Source organism: Pinus tabuliformis, chromosome 9 (genome assembly GCF_031772625.1).
Source record: "Pinus tabuliformis cultivar Carrire ecotype Pingquan chromosome 9, CPIR1, whole genome shotgun sequence".
Taxonomy (NCBI): domain Eukaryota; kingdom Viridiplantae; phylum Streptophyta; class Pinopsida; order Pinales; family Pinaceae; genus Pinus; species Pinus tabuliformis.
Genome location: NC_142307.1, coordinates 1,013,627,947 through 1,013,648,621, shown reverse-complemented (window position 1 = coordinate 1,013,648,621; position 20,675 = coordinate 1,013,627,947).

The following is a 20,675-nucleotide window of genomic DNA, read 5'->3' as shown; positions in this document are numbered from 1 at the left end:
AACACGGGAGTTATGGTGCTTTCTTGACGAAGGAGTCTTGGGATCAAATTGGGGTTTTCTTAAATATGAGGAGGATCCGGGTCTCGATTTTCTCTGGTATATCGTCTCGAAGCTAGCGTGCTATTGAGAAGAATGTCAGGACACAACCAACTTACTCAACCTTTCCAATCCTAAGCTCATCATTCGGAAGCCTAGAATTATTATGAAACAAGGGGATTTGATTTTCAACTTTTCCCAGTGGAGTCGCCACTATGTTAGCACCTAAATCTGCCTTAGGCTGAAGGAAGGAAAAAATTAGGGTAACCAAAAACCACGCTCAGTCTGGTAGCTAGCCCTACCAGAACAGGAGAGGGCTCTCTCCAAGTCACACTCAGTGAATGAATGATCGAAAACGGTCTGAGATGGCTTACAATACAATGTTTACCTTAGGCTAGTAAGTGAATAGGGATTCTGGAAACAATTTTATGAAATGACCGAGCTTACGAGATGTTATGGGACCGGCGCTCAGCAAAGAACAGAGAATTTAAAATGAAGGCACAAATTATTCCGTGAGGCAAGGCAGGCGTAAAATGTAACGATTTTAGTTTGAGGTAACACAGACTGAAAATATTGCTGAATAAAGTGAAAAGGGCATAGTTACATGAATCCTTTTCAACAGAAGAAGAACACTGAACATGAAATTTTCCCACAAGTAGAGTAATTAAAATTTAATTCTACCTAATCTCACTCAAAAAATTTCACTGGAAATGAGCATGAAATGAATTATGAAACATAAATAAATACATATGAACACATAAGAAATACATTTTCTACACTCACAACCACAAGAATCTCATGAAACAAAGCTGCTGCCTTTCATTAATTCTCTGTCAGAAATACACAGTGAAGAAACAAAGTTTCTTTCCCACAGTCTCCCAGAAGTTACAAGCCAACCAACCCTTTGCAAATAACTTGCATACAATATATATAATGTGTGAGGAAGATATAGAATGCCCAAGGGTTGGGAAGTTACTTGAATCATTACAAAATGGAGATGGAGAGCCAACCATCAGCTACAAGTGCAGTGCTGCAAACATGACATTTGGCATTGGGGTGACCGTTTGCCTTCCTTCGTCACTTGGATAGAAGCCAATCTGGAGAAAAAACTCTTTAAATGCCACCTTTGGTGCCAAAAAACCAAATTTTAGATGACCGGGCCCACTTGGAGAAGTCACGAACTGAAATTTCGCGAAACGGAAGAAAATTGGCAATTTTTCCTCTGTGCGTCGTGCCATTTTCTCTGTGCGTCGCGCTACTTTGGGGCCTAGTTTGGGGCACTTGTAGGTGTCCAAAATGTGCCCAAGTGGGCTTGTTGGAAAGCTTGCCCTGTCTACTTTCTAACCCCACTATAATTTTCAAATTTGGTGGTCACTTTCCCCTCCAAATATTCATTCTCCCAATACTTCTTTCTGTGTGTCAAAAACGTGGTAGAGAGGCCATTTTGGGTGTTTTTTGACCTTTAGGAGACCCATACCTTGCCCAAATATCTTTCACAGACACTAGTGGTCGTAATTGTTGATGCGGAATCCAAATATGCAAGCCGTTTCTCCATTGGAGCCCTAGAATTTTAGCGTCGCGCCAGTGGCGCGGCGCACAGGGAGAAAATCCCTATTTTTTGTCCAAAAAATTTCCCTGTGACCAAAAATTGCCCAAATTTTTTGAGATTTGGTCTGGAAGTTCTCTATGGGGTGCCATGCTGAGCCAAGGAAGCCTCAGCCAAGATTCTAAGCATATCTTGCTCTTTTTCATGTTTTTCCCTTCTTATTTCTTTCCTCAATTTTGCTTTTAAACTCCTTATCCAGGCCTATGCACTCATGTTTCGCACCCTGTAACGGAAAGCTATGTGTCTCAATAGAGCAAGGTCCCAGCCGGATTTTTCCAGCAGCCTCTCCAAATGCATGTTGACCCTCTCAAGGTTGGCCTCCCGGTCTTCATTGATTTCTTGCTCCAAAGATGTGAGCGCAACCCTTCTTCTTCGAGCAGCTTGGTGATGCTCACGGATGTTCTGCAGCTCCATGATCATCTGTTGGTCCTCAAGTTGTTTGTTTCTCCGCTCTAGGTAGTTCATGTTCCACTTGGCCCTTTATATTCAATCTCTGATTGCTGCTCCCAGATGATCTCTATAAGCTCTGCATTTGTTGGTTCTGCATCTATCTCATCATCCTGGAGGAGAACAAACTCGGTCTCTCGCTCACCTGATGGCCCTTCCTCCTGCACTGGCTCCTTACCCTTACCCTACTCCTATGGTGATGATGTCAGAAGCGAGGCCCCTTCCACCCCGGGTGGAGATAACACTCACTTTGCTGCTGCAAATAAGGGTATATTTCCTTTCTGACAGGTGGTGTATACTAGCATAGTGGCAATCTCATGTCACTCATACTGGTGAGATAGGCCCCCTGCCTCATCCTCTGCCTCTAAAACCACCTGTGGAGCGCTGAAGAAGTCACGGGAGATGAAGTCCTCCCAAGCAATACCCTGCAATCCCAACTGATGGTCTACCAAAATCTGGATAAGGGAAAAGTGATACACACTGTTGAGCGACCTACAATGATCAAGCGACAATTACCAGGCTTTACGACGCCGGAATACATCTCTAACCTAAACTTCTAGATGTTGTGCGCTAGGTTCCAAAGCATTTTTATGTTCATTGAACTTATTTTACAGCTGATCCTTATTAAGAAATTTTCCTTTCAGGTTCACCATGTGATGTAGATATACAATTCCTAAAATGCAATCTAAGATGATAAACAGTCGTTTAATCTTCTTTTTGCAATGAAAATCCTAGCTACCAAGGAAAGAGAAATGAAATTATTTCAGCATAGAGCAGAGAGCACACACTAGATGCACTGTCCTAAATCACAATCAACAAGCAGTCTAAATACAAATGCACATGCATGTATTTGTTTTCGCTTTCTTAATGTGTGAATGAAAAAAAGAATGCTAAGTACAAATCTAAATTATTCCTTCTTTCAGAGCGACAGTATTAACGATTTTCTTTTCAAAAAACAAAAAGGAGACAAGACAACACTTTACAATGTGAATTTAAAAATGCTTTCGACACTTGAAATACTACTAATTTAGATCGAATACAAAAGTAATAGTGTAAACGACTATCAAAAAGAGAAGGATTCTTTTCCTTGACTGAAAACAACACTTGCGAAACATTCAAATCAAAAGAAAACATTTCAATTAAGCTACCATTTTGTAAATGAGAACTGTGAATGGCAAAAAATACATAAAATAATTCACAAATATTTGCACAATGGAGTTTGGATGATGCAAAGAAAGGGGGTTTCAACAGTGGTCTACTGATCACAGACAGCAAATCTCCTGAATAAAGCTGAAGAGAGTGAAGAAAAAACCAAAATCTGGAGGCAAATCTAGTCTTGTTTGATCATCGCACCTGTAACACAGGGAAACATGGATGCATCCCACCTACTGCACATGGGAGGTGCGATGCATCCAGATTTCCAAGAAGAGAAGGTGCGATGGTCCAGGGACGAGACTTTAACTTGTTTCTTGGTCACAGTTTGCAGCTTAGTTCAGGGACTTAGGCCGAGCAAATGATAGTCAGTAACTAGAAAGTACGGAGGCTGATCTAATGAGGTTACTCAAGCTACCTCTAGGGCACTTAGGATGTTTGCAAGTCAATTGTTCAATTGATAAACAAACCTAGAGATTGGCTGAAGCAACATTGATCTACTTTGCACTTGCATAGAAAATGCAGTTCAAAGGCTAGCTGGCTTAACTTCAGGCTCCGTCTATGGTTTATGAATCAAACAAATAGAGATAAGAAATCAAACTAATCTCTCCCCGGCGGAGTCACCTTTTTGTTATTGGGAAATCTAGTGTCTATTCAGAGATGCTAGTCCCACTAAGACGAGTAGCTATCTTAGAAACAAATATATTAAAGTCACTTGTTTTTCCTTTACGAGAGAGAGATGAGAAAGAAGCAGAGAGTACCAACCTCAGTCTTCTGCCTGGCTCCTTGCTTGTTTCCTTTCCCCTTTGACAGAATCTCACCACTACTTCCTTACTTGTCTCGCTTCAAATAGCACCTGTAGATTCACAACAGCATAATACCATCAAAGCATATAGATCTTTCACTATAAACAATATAGGATCAAATATATATTGACCATAAAAATGCATATATCAACACAATATTCAAAGATACACAAGAATATGGAAGAAAACTCAAATAGCTTTATTAGTAAAAGTAGTAGAAGAAAGGATTACAACCACTTGGACTGACCCAGCGCCATCCTCCTCACTTGAAAGCCCTCTTCACCTCACACAAACCAAGATCACCCAACAATGTCTTCAAAGAGAAGCCAGTAGCACCTCTTTGCAAATTACCAAATTCCAACCCTTGGATCTATGGGATGAGGGATCCATTTATAGATAATTGTAGGGGGGTGAGTCAGCTTCTGGGATTTTGATTAGTGTCATCTCTCTGATAGTTCTTGGTTCCACTTGGAGATTTCATGATCTCTTACTCATCCTTGGGCGAATTCATGGAGGCAAGTGTCAGATGAACAACTTCTAGAAGATTCTCAGGGTCTTCACCTAGCAAATTGCTTATGCCATTTGTCTTCTCTCACTCATCGCACCCTACAGAAGGGCTTTCCAGTATGCATCACACTTTTTGCATTTGGTAGGTGAGATGCATCACACCCTTTGCACTGGGCAGTCTGTATGGTCCTGCTTTGACCAATTTTGAGTGGTTTTTCATGGAAAAATTCTGGGAGATGATGTAATCAGTTGACCTTGCTCCTTTAGGGTATGAAAAAACACTTTTAGGGACTTATAATCCCTTGGTTTATGGACATATGTGATTGGGCTTGCAGTGCCCAAATATGTCTATAACAGTAGGGCATCATTCATGAAGATGCTAAGATAAAGTGGTTTATGTTTTCTTTAGACCTAGAAGCTAGGGATTGGTTCAGGTCTCTACGTCGTTCAAGAATTTCATATTTGAAAGATTTCCATTTAGTATTCAATTCTTCTTGTAGATTTTATTATCCACACAAGTTTCTTTTTGAAAATTGTTGTGAATATTATGATTTTAGAGAAACTTTAAAAGATCAAGATAATCCTGTTGAGAAAACTGATGATCTTGTTGATAATGTATCAAGCATTTAGAGAGATTATAGCCAGATTAACTATGAACAAGTCTGAAAGCGAGGAACTATCGTTTTCTCAAAATGATGCAGAGAAGTTTATAAAGAATTATTCTTCAATAATCTCTGAAGCAAAGAATTGGTTGACTATGGTCCAAGCAGATCCAACATCATTTTCTCAAAATGATGTGGAAAAGTTTATAAAACATTCTTCTCCAATGATCTCCCAAGCAGATAATTGGTTGACTTTGTTCCAAGCAAATCAAGATAGTAATCAGATGGAATAAATTTCAAACATGCATCAAGAGTCTCTGCTTAGCAGTCAAGAAGAGGAAGAAATGATTGAGTTGCAAATATATCCCCAGAGTTCCTATTTTGTTAAATTTTATGATCCTCTTATCTATAACGAAAATGTTTTAAATGGGAAGCAAGATGAAGCTCTTCAATTTCATCAGTTGGGTGTTGAACATACAGGAAGAAACCAACAAGTGGAATATGTTGGACAACAATATATTGAGCCATTTGTCATAGCAAAGGAGGATATCTTATGTAAAAAGAAATTTGATAAAGAGATTATATATCAATGCATTGAAGAACATAGGATGCCCTGGATCAGAGGTAAACAATATGTTTGAAGTTGTTTGTATGTCATTTATTGATGTGAGAAAATCTCTTTTTCTTCCTGAAGTTGGAATTACAAATTATTTTCAATCAAATCTTAGAGATGAAAAGTGGAGATATGAAAGTGACATAGATCATTTTCTTAAAGATATTGCTAATTATTCTGCTGAACATATTATTCCAACAAAAGGCTTAATCAAGCAGGATTCTTTATACATAGAGTATTTCTTTTTTGGAGCTGATCAAGAACAATTTTTTTTCTTATACTTTTGAAGATCCCGTGGCAGATTACATGGAGGAATTTATCAGTAGTCTACACATATCATCTTGTGGGTATACTTCTAATTTTTGTTGTGAGTTGCCTTTATGCATAATTTACTTTATATTCAGGATGAATTGCATTTTCAAGATTAACTGGTAGAATGGTTCTAGATTAAGCACCCAAATGCTAACCTGATACCATTAGAAGATTGACTTCACCTGATGGAGATCAATCATGTTCATATGTAGGAACTTGTACATAAATAAGCTCAGGTGTTGAGCATTTGGTTTCTAGTTGCAATTCTTTCAGTTTAATCATTAGTTGATGAGTAAGGGTGACATTCCCAGTTCAAAACTGGTTTGTAGAGATTTCAGACTTCAAGATTGTCAGGTTCCAGTTTGTCAAATTTTAGGGTTTTCGCAGTTATGGACTCCATGCCCAACTAAGTCTACTGATCTATGATTCTCAATACTTTGTTATCAAAGCACAAGTATTTTATCACTGCAGATATCATCGTGGGTTCACTATACAAAATTTTCACACAGGTAAGTTTGGTGAAGTAATATATGACTCCATGCCCAATGAATAAGGCACTAATATATGGTTCTTAGTGCTTCTGTCGCAGAAGCGCTATCCCCAAGTGGAGACAAATGTTGCAACATGTATTTTTTTTTACCTTTAATATTCATTTTTCATACAAGAACTTGAAAATACTTCAAAAAGAAAAGATAAAAGCTAGATAAATAAGTGATAATGGCATAGTGGAATTGCTAAAAGAACTGTAAAAGAATCGGCCCTGGAGCAGCCAATGTTGCTATACAAACAAATCAAGTCATTATAAATGGTTATATAGAACTAGACCTGATATATCTATATATATAAGTGCATATTGAAACGAGAAGTGAATAAATAAATATATCGGATTTACAAAGGAAGCAAGTCTTAAAGTTAAAGGCCCGAACCTAAAATATATATACTATGATTTATAAAGTGTGTCGGGTCCGCTGCACCACAGAACTATCAATGTTGGATACCGTCGATTGTGATATGCGATGGCTAGACCCGAAACATATGTATATTATATTGTAAAGTTCGGCGGGTTTGGTAAAGTGCCTTACATATATGTGTTAGTTCATTTCACCAATTGCGATTTGCAATTGGGTTTCGGACCCGAAAAGCTTTATATTATGTTTATAATGTTGGCGGGTCTGCAATAATGATATGTCGGACCCGATATTAATCATGCCATGATTTATAATTCTGTCGGGTCCATGATTGTCGCATAACCTTTATATATGTATATAACTTATGCCGATTGCAATTTGTGATTCCGGACCCGACATTATATTTTCCATGTTTTATTCTTCCGTTGGGTCCGTCATATCGCAGATTGTTAAGAAGTGGGTCAATACAACATTGAAAAGGGCCGATTGCAATTGTGATAAAGCTATGCCTCGACAGTTCTGTAGAGCCCGTGTTAGAAGCCGAAAAAGTATGCTTTATGGTATATTTTCATTATAAAAGGTATATAATAGAAAAATGCAGATATGAAGGAATTATGCATAAGTCCAACATTACATTAATGCACCACTGGAAAGGGCCAATTGCGATTTGTGATGGGAATTCAACGGAGCGCTGAAAAGGTGGATCCCATGGATTTCTGAAGCAAAGTTAATACTTTTTCAGTTCCACAGTTACCAAAGGTTTGCGTTTATTTCGCTTGGTAAAGGGAAAAATCAATGTTAAAGCCGAGTCCGAAGAAAAGGCGTATGGGCATGTTTTATTTATGTTTTTGCCAACTAGATAATTTTCGACATATAGAAATGGACCCCTTTCAAAAATTTTGGCATAGTTCACATATTTTTGGAGTTTGAATATTTCATATGTAATTGAGTTGAATAATTTCAAAGAGAAAATAGTTTTATAACTGCTATAAAGTAGTTTATTATCTGTTCCAAGAAATCAGTTCCAAAACTAATTTGATAGAAGAGATAAAAGCCCAAAAAGGGAATTGTAAAGGGTTGCTTGTTGGAATTTTGGAGAACCTAGAGACTAGGTCGTTGTATTCCTGATATCATCATTGATTAATGAAAGAATCAGAGGTTTCCATGAGTTGTTGGGTATAATTTTGTAACCTTCTCTGTTATGTGTCATGTTATGTTTTCTTCTTTCAAGTATAGTAATGAAGTTGCAGGCCTTTATTTGCTTGAGCGCTCCTATACTTGAAGTTCCCACCTTATTTTCTAAGTTATAGATAATGGTTTCTTTGAAAGACCAACATATTATCTTTAACTTCTCCCAGAGTCACAGATAGTAGTTTCTATGTTAAGCAGCATATTGTCTATGATTCAATTCTCATTTCCATAATTCTTCTAAGTGATGGATAGTAGTTTTTGTGAAATATCAACGTACTACATTTAACTTTTCCTTCAGGATTTATTCATTCATCATTTATATCTGGCAACAAATGGCATTCTAAGATGTTTTTGTCATACATGTACTAAGGGTTAAAGACCAAGTTTCCAGGTCCTTCATTTGAAGACACAACATATATCTAAGTGACAAATAAGTAATAGTAAATAATATTTATTAATGTCTTAAGCATATTTTCCCTATAGCTAGGAAATTGGTTTCTTAAGGAACAAAAAATAGCATGATGAAGAATTTCAAAAGAATGGAGTGTCGCGGTTCCCACTTTGTCCTAATCCTATGGAGTATGAGAGCAAGAGTGATGAAGAGCATGATGATGAATTTCAAAAGAATGGAGTGTCACGGTGTCCACTTAATCCTAATCCTATGGACTATGAGAGAAACTATGATGAAGAGCATGATGATGAATTTCAAAAGAATGGAGTGTCATAGTATCCATTTAGTCATAATCCTATGGAATATGAGAGCAGCAGTGATGAAGAATTTCAAAAGAATGGAGTGTCACGATGTCCACTTAGTCCTAATCCTATGGACTATGAGAGCAAAAGTGATGAAGAGCATGATGGATAATTTCAACTAAATAGAGTGTCACAATGTCCACTTAGTCCTAATCCTATGGACTATGAAAGTAGCAGTGATGAAGAACATGATGAATAATTTCAAAAGAATGAAGTGTCACAATGTCCACTTAGTCCTAATCCTATGGACTATGAGAGAAATAGTGATGAAGAGTATGATAAAGAATTTCAAATGAATAGAGTGTCACAGTGTCCACTTAGTTCTAATCCTATGGACTATGAAAGCTATAGAGACGAAGAACATGATGAAGAATTTCAAATTAATAGAGTTTCACGATTTCCACTTAGTCCTTATCCTATGGACTATGAGAGTAGCATTGATGAAGATTTGCAAATAAATAAAGAGTCACAGTTTCCTCTTAGTCCTAATCCTAAGGACTATGAGATCAGTAGTGACGAAGGACAGGATGAAGCACTTAGTCCTAATCCGAAGGACTATGAGAGTAGCAGTGACAAAGAACAAGATGTATAATTTTTAGTAACTAAACAGTCACATTTTCGACATAGTCCTAATTCTATGGACTATGAGAGTAGCACTGACAATGCACATGAGGAAGAATATACAATAAACATCAAGTCAAATTTTCCATTTAGTCCTAATTCTAAGTACTATGATAGTAGCACTAAAGAAGGGGAAGATGAATAATATCCTCAAAGTCAGTATTTCAAAATCACAACTGATCATAGTGAGGATAAAATTCCTCAAAATGATGATGAAAATTCTTATACAAATGATGATCCAATGATGGAGATGCTTCCAGGAAATATTGTATCAAGGAGTAGGAGCATAACTTTTCATATCAATCCAATATGTTCTAGTTATACAAGGGATATAGTAGAATATCTAACGAGAAGAAGTTCTATCAACACTCTAATGTCAAGTGAATGTTGTCAAAAATATTGCTTGAAACATATGGATTTCAAATTTGCATTAGAGAAAAGGAAGAGATATTTGTCAATGAATAAAAGCATGTAAAATTCATATTTAGTTGGGTGCATGCAATATACATTGTTAGGCTAAGATTATTATATTAAGTCATTATTTATCTGTAGAAAGGCTTTCAAAATGTTTCATTCGATGGGTAATTTTGGTCTCTCAAGAATACAAGAAAAATTGGAAAAGGATCCCACATTTTATTCAGAAGTATGTCGTAAACGACAGTTTGGGCCATTATCAAATACTGCAATGTCATGGATTAAATATTTCCTTTCAAAGCATGGAGAGTGTATTACAAATAGAGAGACAATACATATTCTAGATAATTTTTCAAGACGAGAAATCTACAACTTGTACAAAGAATATGTAGAAGGTTTTGAGAGACATGGTCGGTTTATTACATATCAATATTTTGTGAAGGTATGGAAGAAAGAATTCAACAATGTCCATATTCCTAAGAAGACAAGGATGGGTATTTGCAATACATGTGCTTCTCTTAAATAAAAAAGGGATAAATGTGAAGGGTCAAAAAGAGGTAAGCATTAATAACTTTAACTTTTAAAATTGCATAGTTGTCAACTATGAAAACGTATTTCTTAATGATTCTTTTATGTTGTGTAGATTCCATTGTCAAATAACTTTAGGAGCATCGCGAACAACAAACAAGTGAAAGGAAAATGTTGTACAAGCATCGAAAGAAGTGTTAAGATAATTTTAATAAATATCTGCATTTGATAATTGATGGTATGGACCAGAAGAAAATACTTTTACCACATTTTGTTTGCACACCCAAAAATTTACACGAGGAAAATTTTATTCGGTATCACTTGGTAGGTTGTATGGTCTTCAATGGGAAAATGTTGCCAAGGGTGTACTTCACAGCTCCAAATATTCATAATGATGCAAATCTTACAATAACCATAATTCTTGATGTGCTTTCGCATTGGTTTGGTAATCTTCCTGAAGTTTTGTATCTACAATTGGACAACACTTGCCGTGAAAACAAAAATCAAGTTGTTTTTGGATATTTAAACATGCTTGTTGGATTGAGAATTTTTCAGAAGGTAAAGATTGGTTTCCTTCTTGTTGGGCACACTCATGACCATATTGATCAGATGTTCAGTTGGTTTTCAGTCACAATGAGGAGGAGGAAGTTGGGAGCTTTCCATCATTAATTGAATGTATTAAGAAATTATACATGCCAAAGCCTACTTTTGATGTGTTGGAATAAACTTTTGACATGCGGAGGTTTATTCTAGGATTGCATGGTGAGGAGAAATGCATTGAAAAACTTAATGACATTAGCTTCCAACATCAATTTCGTATCAAAAAAATTCATGGGAAAACACTAATATGGGGCAAGAAGTATTCAATTACTACAGAATGGGCACCATCATCAGGTTTGGAATTTTTGAAGTTCATTCTAGACCATCCAACATTTGCATCAAAAATATTGTTATTACAATCAGTTAGTGAAGTTCATAATGCACGTAGACAGAATAGAGATATAAATTATTTTGATTGCCTAGAAGAAATTAAAAAATGTATTAGATATACATATGAGTACTTTGACATTGCTGATACAGTTCGATGGGGGTCATTTTTCAATAATCAAAGTGATATCATTTCAAGAACAACAAATGAACATATATCTTTGAAAAATCCATTTATTTGGCCACAAAATGTGTCAAATGAACATGAGGAAAGAAACATTGTTGAACAACAACAATCTCAAGGTATTATTAATTCTTCACAGGTAGAGGAAATAGAGATGTATATTGGTTCCAGAAGATCTCATGCACAATGTGAAGCCATGGAAGACCTTTATAGGGGTTCAGTATATGATATTAAGTAGGATTTCATAATCGCAGTGCTAGCAAATGGAGATCCTAATGGATATCGATTCTGGGTTGCTAAGATTATAAAGGTCTTTATAGAAAATGAATATGTTATTGCTGTTGAAGTACATTGGTATGCTACAAATACACACCCATTCAATGCTTTTTATAAGCCAAAGATGGTAGTTGATAAAAAAATTGGCAGAAAGAAAAAAAGAAAGTGTACAAATATAAATCGTCACCGCACAAACCTCTTATGATTGGACGATGTTGACATACTTGTTTATGACTTCAATTTAACTAAAAGAGGAACTCTTCGCTTCAAGGCAATAGAGATTCTGAAAAGGTTGTTATGAGAAGGAATAGTGTGGAGATGGGAGTTTGTTGAAACTAGTTGTAGATCTAGAAGAATTTTGAAACTTGAAATGGTGGGCATGCATTTGGACTCAGATGGGGCACTAGTTGATGAAAGAGAAGAATATGGAACTTCTTCATATGTATCCAGTCATTCATCTGAATATGTGAATTCTGATGGTGTGCAAGAAAATATGAGTGATTTTGAATAATTGTCTAAGACAGTTTCTATAATTGATGTTTGCATCGTATCTTGAAATAAAAATTTTGATTTCCATATGGTGTTAAATCATAATTTATGAGTCATTTTTATGTTGTTGGATTATATGTTTTAATTAGCATGATTTGTATTGTTTATAATATCTACAATGCAACAATAAAATAGAGATATAATGTATGTTTCATTCAATGTACAAATAATGACATTTTGATTAATTTAGTCATGTAATTTGTTCATAATGTCATGGTTTTTTAATTTTATGGTTGAAATTTTTCCAATTTGTTTTGTATCTTTAATGTTATGGTTGAAAACAATTACAATTTTAGCAATCCCTAGTGTGATGCTGTTATATTTTTAACAACATGGATGAAAACTAATAGAATTTTAATGTGTTTCAGATCCCATTATTTTATATTTATCAGAATTACTAAAACATGTTGAATTTATACTTAGGAAAGAAAAACGTTATTCTACCAAAAACATTAGTGTGTTTTTTTGTCAAAAACAATTGCCTTTTTACAAATAAAAATTTAGTTTTACTGGCATGTTTTAAAAATGTTGAAAACTGACCGTAAAAGGAAAGCCATCATTCCAGTATCAACACTTTTCGTTTTCAAGGTGTTTTTTGCACAGTTTTTGCAAGAAAAATTCATTTTCACTACCATTTTTAAAACATGTTCAAAATTGAGCCTAAAAAAAACCATTGCTCTAATATACACACTTTTCGTTTTTAGCATTGTTTTTGATGTTTTTACGGGGTCTTTCTGCCAGAATTCCCATTTTGAGTTTATAGTTCCCGTTTCAAAGTTTACATTATTACTCGGAACCATCAAGGTCGAAAATAACCAAACTCACATACCAATGGTCAATCCAGGAAGAGACAACGTCACCATATAGGGAGTTGGCTTGAGGGGGCTTGACCTAAGTTCAGTGTTAATTAGCCAAACAAATCCCTACACTACTGGCCCTTTCTACATCAACCTGTGGAGTGCGGACCGAATTCTCACCTAAATTAATATGGGGGGATGCTGGAACCAAGTTTCCACACCCTGAGATGGTTGTGATGTCGGTTAATTCCCTCTATCTCTACCTTTGTGCTGGTCACTTAGCTCTAGGGCTTGCCAGACAAGCCCTCTATTCCACCCTTCAATACTCCGTGAAATGGTACGATCGACCTTCGCGAATCCCTAACCTACGCCTCAAGTACTTTCACGCTACTATGGAAACGTACCATGCTGATTCCCAAATTAGTCTAAGTAACTTTTTTATCTTATCAAACAATTAAAGTTAACACCACATAAACAGATATCATTAATTGTGTTTAGTTTTCTGATGTAATTAAATTCATTCACACATCATATAAGCATAATAAATGAAATTCATACATAACAAATCAAGATGCATCAAAAGTGAAGACACAGAAATTGCAAAATATTTCCCTTTATTTATATCTTCCAAGTGATTATAGACTCTATCCACCCTACGCACACAACTGAAGGGGTCCACGTACTCAGCTGCGAACTTCTACCCTAGTCCTTCGCACACTTAGCTGCAGAGCCTCTACCTATGCTACAACCCAAAACTTAGACTTCTATCTCAGAGCTATGACTCTCTTCCATTCTTGATCATTCTAACTACTTAAAACTTAGATCTTTTTATACAAGCCCATGGTCCGTGGACCATTGGTAGATCTCTTACAACCGACTTTACTTTACAAAACTAAGGGCAGACAACCCTTTATGACTTATGGCACCTTCGCGCTCCCCAACCACAAAATGCAGATTCTTTACAAGTTTATTACAAAATTTAACCAAAACATGTGCTTTTAGCCCCAAAACTGTCCTTGGGGGATTCCTCTCCCAACAAGCCCCCAACACAAACATCATGACTCACCCTCAAGTCACTCAGTAGGCATGGAGATCTTTGCGCGAAGCCCTTCCAACTCAACCTGTATGACCACAACCTCGGCCATGCACTGAGTGTTTTTTTGCTTCACGTCTTTCATTTTCTGCTCAGTTATTGCTCTTGCACTGTCAACCTAAAGATTTTGTTGCGTTTCCTGCAGAGTTGCAAGCTTGCCCTCGATATTTACTGTCACTGCGTAAGCCTCATCCAGCCAGGGATTTAGTCTCGTCTTGAGCACTGCTTCCTTGTGCAGCACTGCATCCACCTGTTCCTTCATCTCTTTGGCCTCTTGTGGCCTGGCTAGTCTTTGTGTCAGCACGATGATTCACGATGTGCCCTTAACCTCATCGTAGCATTGTAGTAGCTTGCATGCTTATGTTTCTAGCCTTTCTACATTGGGGTCCTCCTACAAGCTTTTTAGGACCTCAAATGACTGCTTAAACAACTATTTGTAGTCTACTACTGCATTATCCACCATCGCTACTACTCCTGTGACAATGGTTTTTCGTTGTTCCTTCACTTCTAGCGGAGTTAAAGGTTGGGCCCTCAACTATAACTCTATAATTTGTAGGTTCAACTCTAACTGAATCGGCGCGATCTTAGTATGAGTGTCACGCACTCCTGTGGCCAACTTACGGATGTGTACCTCGACTAGCTCCTCTTCCGGAATGGCCAACTCTGGAACCTTTTGGCATGTCTCCTCAATGACCTACATAATCCGCTTTCTCTGATTGGTCACTGCGGTCTCATAGGCAACGAAAGAATTTCTATGTAGGGCCATCTGCTCATTATTGATCCATTGTTCACTGATCACTTGGAGGGTGCAGTGCTCTCGGGTCCTCAGTTCTGCAATTACTCCAACCTGCATGAGGTCGAGTGCTTCACGCGGGAGAGCTTCTAAGTTCAACCCTACTCCCTTTAGAGTGCTGACAGTGGGCCTGTCAGCATCATGCTCTATGGTTAATACTCCATCAGGCAGCACTATTGCACTAGAGGCCTTTGCGCGCAGCATATCGATAGCCTCTAATGTTTTGATGGCCATGTTGGTAGATACCGTGCCAGTCTGCGACGCATGGGTTTGCAACTCCTACAACCTTGTCTGGATAGCCCCCAGGATGATCTGTTGCTTCTGTTCAAATTGTTGTAGGGCCTCCCCGGTAATATCCCTCATTGTGTCACCAATACCATGTAAGTCACCCTCTGTTAATGTGATGGGGTCTAGTGAGGTCTTGGTTGCCTTTGACTTCTTCTTGGGCCCTCCCTTCTCCAGCTCGCTTGGGCACTTGATGCAGGCGGACGTCTCCTGAGGGTCCGCGCCGTGCTGCTCATTTGTTTCCTCCTCAATCTCAGGTGAAGGCAACCTCACTCCTTTATCAAAGCCTCGCTCTATCCCGCCTGTGTGCTTCCCTATCTGTTGTGCAGCCTCTCGCTCTACCTAAGCCTTATCAATAGGCTCCTTCTTCCTGTTTTCGGCCAGTTGTGTCATCTTAAGCTTGGCCTCCTCCTTTTTCTTCTGCGTGGTGGACTTGCTTCCACCCACTGCCAAATTTGGTGTAGAGTGCCACTCTGCTGGCAATTAATTAAGCATCGCATCAATGGCATCATTCATTGCCAGATACAACAAGTCATACCATTTCTACACAGGGTCCTTCCGTGCCCTAATGGATTCTTGATGGAAGTATGCTTTAAACTTGGCATAGCCCTGTAGGTTGGCATATACCATATGAAATAATTGCTTCTTGCGATTGATGGCCATCTAGATGTTCATTTCCATCAAGATCCAAAATATCTTGTTGTCCCTAACTCTCTATGCATCCCTGGTTGCCCACAGCAAAGCGTACCTCACTACTTCAGAGAGGTCTGGCATGGTTGAAGGAAACTGGCTATCCTCTGGCATCTCCCACACTACCAGCACAATTGACAGTAAGAGCCATGCATAGTGGAACATCTTGTTGAGCTCTTGTGCTTCGTGGCAGTTTTCTAGTAACTCTCCACGTAGGTAGTCCAACGAGTTGAACTGGACTCCTTCAGCGCATTGTGATGCTAGTGCGATGACAGGTGCCAACACCTCATCAGCGCGACACTTCCTCATCACCTTCCCTGCTAAGATCTATGTGTCTATCTTTACAACTGGGTCACAGATACTAGATATAGCATATCCGCATGGCTCCTTTACTAGTTTAAATTTTTCTTTCATTGACTCTGCGAGAGCCTGTTTGCCACCTTTTCTGCCAAATATCATGGTCATATTCTCTCTTGTATGTGGAACTCATGTTATCCAATGAATCAACCTATCCGTGATGGGTATCGACTCCTCCAGCCATAGACACCCATCATGCACCAAGCACAATAGTTGCTTGATGACCAAAACTGTTACCGAGGTGCAGTTGTAGTGCGGCACCTAAAGCAGGTTAAGCAACCCTGCCTTTTCTACTCCCTTGAGCCACCTCCACGGCTCTAATGTGGTCATTCCCATATTCGTATCAATTATGCGGTGCATCAGTTGATTGGTTTCCAAGTGTGAGAACTTATCGTGGTCTGCCAAGTCCCAGTCTTCAAGTTTCAGCAGCGGCACTTGTGCCAAGCACGGACCATCAAAAGCAATTTTGTCCAGCAGCAGAGGAGTTTGCAGGGGAGTCTTACTCTCATTAATGTACTTTGGCACCTTGGACTTGGGATTGCGTGGAGGAACATACTCCGACAACTGAGTAATAGGGTCCGCACCCTGGGCTTCAACCTCCTTGACTTCAACTCCCACATCCTCGTCATCCATCGCAATTTCTTTAATCTCTTCCTCTGGTTCTAAGTTTATGGCCTTGCGTTTCTCCTACGCAGTCAGTTTTGGTGGGTTTCTCCTTGGTGTTGTGCGCACCGATATGGTAGGCTTCTTGCCCTTATTGTCCTTCATGGTTTCCTTGGTTGGGATCAAATTTGGTCTCAACATCCTCTGCAATTTAGGGACCTCTACCAGTACTTCCGCCACTTTTGGAGCAAATACTTTTGCCTCTCTTTCCATTTCCTGTACTAGATCCTCTACTAATTTTTCGATATTTATAACTTCTATGATTACTAAAATAACACTTTAGAACAGTGCTTGTGACATCTTTGGCAAGTTTGAAAATGCAATAGTCTCTTTGAAAGCCTCGAAGAATTCTCAATCCATGGGTCTCTGAGAGCTCAACAACTCAAGTCTCAAAATTTCAAGTGTTTTTTGCTAGGCAGCCACTTGTAATTTATAGGGCATTTTGAATTCAAATCGGACCATTCCCCCAAAATTCAGTTCATTAAAGCCAGATCGACAGCATCTTTTGAAGGATCTGAGCCATAAATTTTGTCTATAATGTCACTCTCCTGCTCCATTTGGCTGCACTTCTGTCATCAAATCATGAATAGTGACTTTAAGAGTCACTTTTCGGCTAACCTACGTGATTTCTCTCTGGGTAGCGCAACTCCCTTCGCATTGTCATGGACCATGTGACACTTCCTTGCTTCGCACCATCGTCCAATTGAGCAGCTCCCCAACCCGGGTAGTGTAGTTTATAGTCCCACGCCTCCTTTCAGCGTCTTGGAGCACTAAAACTTTGCTACCATCATGTAGTCACATTGTCGGACTGCCAATGTATGGCTTCAAGCGACTGCCATTCACCTTTCAAGGGAAGAGTTCTCCATTCAATTTGACCAGCTATATTGCTCCTCCATCCGTAATTTCTTTAATGACATAGGGCCCAAACCAGTGCATCCTACACTTCCATAGAAATTTATCAAACTTACTATCATATAACAAAACCAGGTCATTTACCTTATAGGGGTGCAGCTTAATATGTCAATAGTGCCAGGCTTTTTCATGTTTCTTCTGAACCTATTGGTGAAATCCAGCTAGAAAACTCTCTTCCTCAAGCTCATCTAGTTGTGAGAGCCTCTCCTCTAGGGCTCCGCAATCCATCATACCTATGAGCGCTATTATGTGTAGACTAGGCACAATATACTTCATAAGCATTATCGCTTCAACACCATAGACAAGCCTAAAGGGGGTTTGTCCAGTCAACTTCTTGCATGTCATTTGATAAGACCATAGTACTGAAGGTATGTGTAGGTCCCAATCACTTTGATGGGCATTGCAAACCTTGGTCAATGCGTTCTTAAGCACTTTATTGAATGCTTCCACCGTCCCATTAGCCTGCAGGTGATAAGGTGTGCTCTTCTACTGATATACCTAAAAGTCCTTCATTAGCACGCTAATCGTCTCATTCAGAAATTACCTTGATCACTCATTAAGATTTTTGCACAGCTAAATTGCGTCAGTACATGCTTAAAGAGGAACTTTGCAGTAGTCTTGCATGTGCAATCCTTCATAGATTGTGCCTCCACCCAAAGAGTCAAATACTCTATCGCGGTGATAATGTACCTTTCTCCTGTCTTTCCTTGGGACTGAATGGGTCCCACAAAATCTATCGCCCACTTCTCAAAGGGTTGCAATGTCATCTTTGGATTCAAAGGCATCTCATCCCTCCGCGATGGCCTGCTAGTCCTTTGACACACATTAGACACATTGCAATACACTTTTGAGTCATGATGGAGGGTTGGCAACCACAACCCTATGTGTAGAATCTTCTGCATGGTTACTCTTCCTACATAATGCCCTCCCTTGGCACTCCCATCAGTGTCTGTGAGGATGTTGCTTCTTTCAAACTCGAGTACATATCTTCACGATATCTCATTAAATCCCATTTTATACATATTCCAATCTATGATAGAGAAATCTGCTGCACGCACCACTAGCTCCTTCTTCTACTAAATAGTGTATCATTATTGGGTAGTTGTTGTCGTTAGCAAGTGTATTATACATTCAAAATGACCATTTGCGATGTGCACTGCAAATAGCTACATGTCAAGCAATCCTTCCTCCAAATTAATGGGCTCTTCCCCTGTTTCGATGCGCGATAGATGGTATGGTCCCACGTTCAGTAATCCAGGCTTCACAAAAACTTCAAAATCATACTCCTAGAACAATAAAAACCATCTATAGATTCTCCCCCCCCACAACATAGGCTTATTGACTAGGTACTTCAGTGAAAAATTATCTGTGTACATCTTAAAAAAGCCTCCCAGCAAGTAGTGCCTAAACTTTTGGAGCACATATATCGTAGCTAACCCTTCGTGCTCAGTAGTGGAATAGTTCTTCTCTACTTTATATAATCTTCTGCTTGCAAATGCGATAGGGTGGTCCAGGTCTTATTCACCAGCCTGTGTTAGTACTTCTCCCAACGCTATACATGATGTGTCGACATGTACATGAAACTTCTTCTTCCAATTTGAGAAGACTAGGATCGGCGCAGTGAAAATCTTTTCTTTCAATACATCTACGCTCTTCTTACAGTCCCCATTCAAGGAGAATGTGACATGCTTCTTCAAAAAAATTTCCATATGCGTGGTGATTTGGGCATAGCCTTTGACAAACTTTCTATAATACCCTGTATGTCCTAAGGAAGCGTGAAACTACTTTACACTCGTTGGTGCCTCCAAGTTCAGTATCACCATGATCTTCATAGGGTCTACCATCAGTCCATGTCTGCAAACCACATGACCCAATAGAGTCCCAAAGGGAACACAAAACAGACACTTCTTACCATCCCATTATACCTAGGGGGGATAATATGGGGTACCAAGGGAGGTACCCAAGGGAATATTGTAATAATGGGATGGGCCATAGTAATAAATAAGGTGGTTAACCCATATTATGTAAGGGACCACAAGTAGTTAGCAATAATGTAATAAGCCCATGGTATTAGATAGATGGTATTGAGGGAACCATGGTAATGACCAATGGTATTGTATGTATGAGGCCTATATAGAGGCTAGAGAGTCCCCATTGAGGGATGTCAAGGAAATATTGTATGAACAGGCATATGGCTTGTGGAGTGTTCTCCTTCTTGAAGGAGTGAATGTATGGTGTTGCCCTACCTTAAGGGTTTGATATTAATAAAGTGAAACATTTCTATATTTAGATCTTCTTATTCTTGGGTTTATCTCTATTATCATATATTTTTGGGTCGGATCTATTTTTGGAGATATCGTTGATTTAAAATCAGCTACTTTTTCAGCAATTTTTGGTGAGGGTGGGACAGTTGCAGTGCGAATCGGAAATTCTAGTGCCTAAATCAGAATTTATATCACATTGGAAGATGCAGAATGGTTGTTCCATTTCTGAAAACAGGTCATAGTAAGGATTTTGAGAAATATTGACTGAATTGTGGCCATTTCAAATTTTCGCCAAATTTTTTTTGTGATGGCATGCCTAGATTAGAATTTGAGGGACTTGTATAAATTTGATGGCTCTCATCTAGCCAAATGGCTAGCAAAAATGGAGA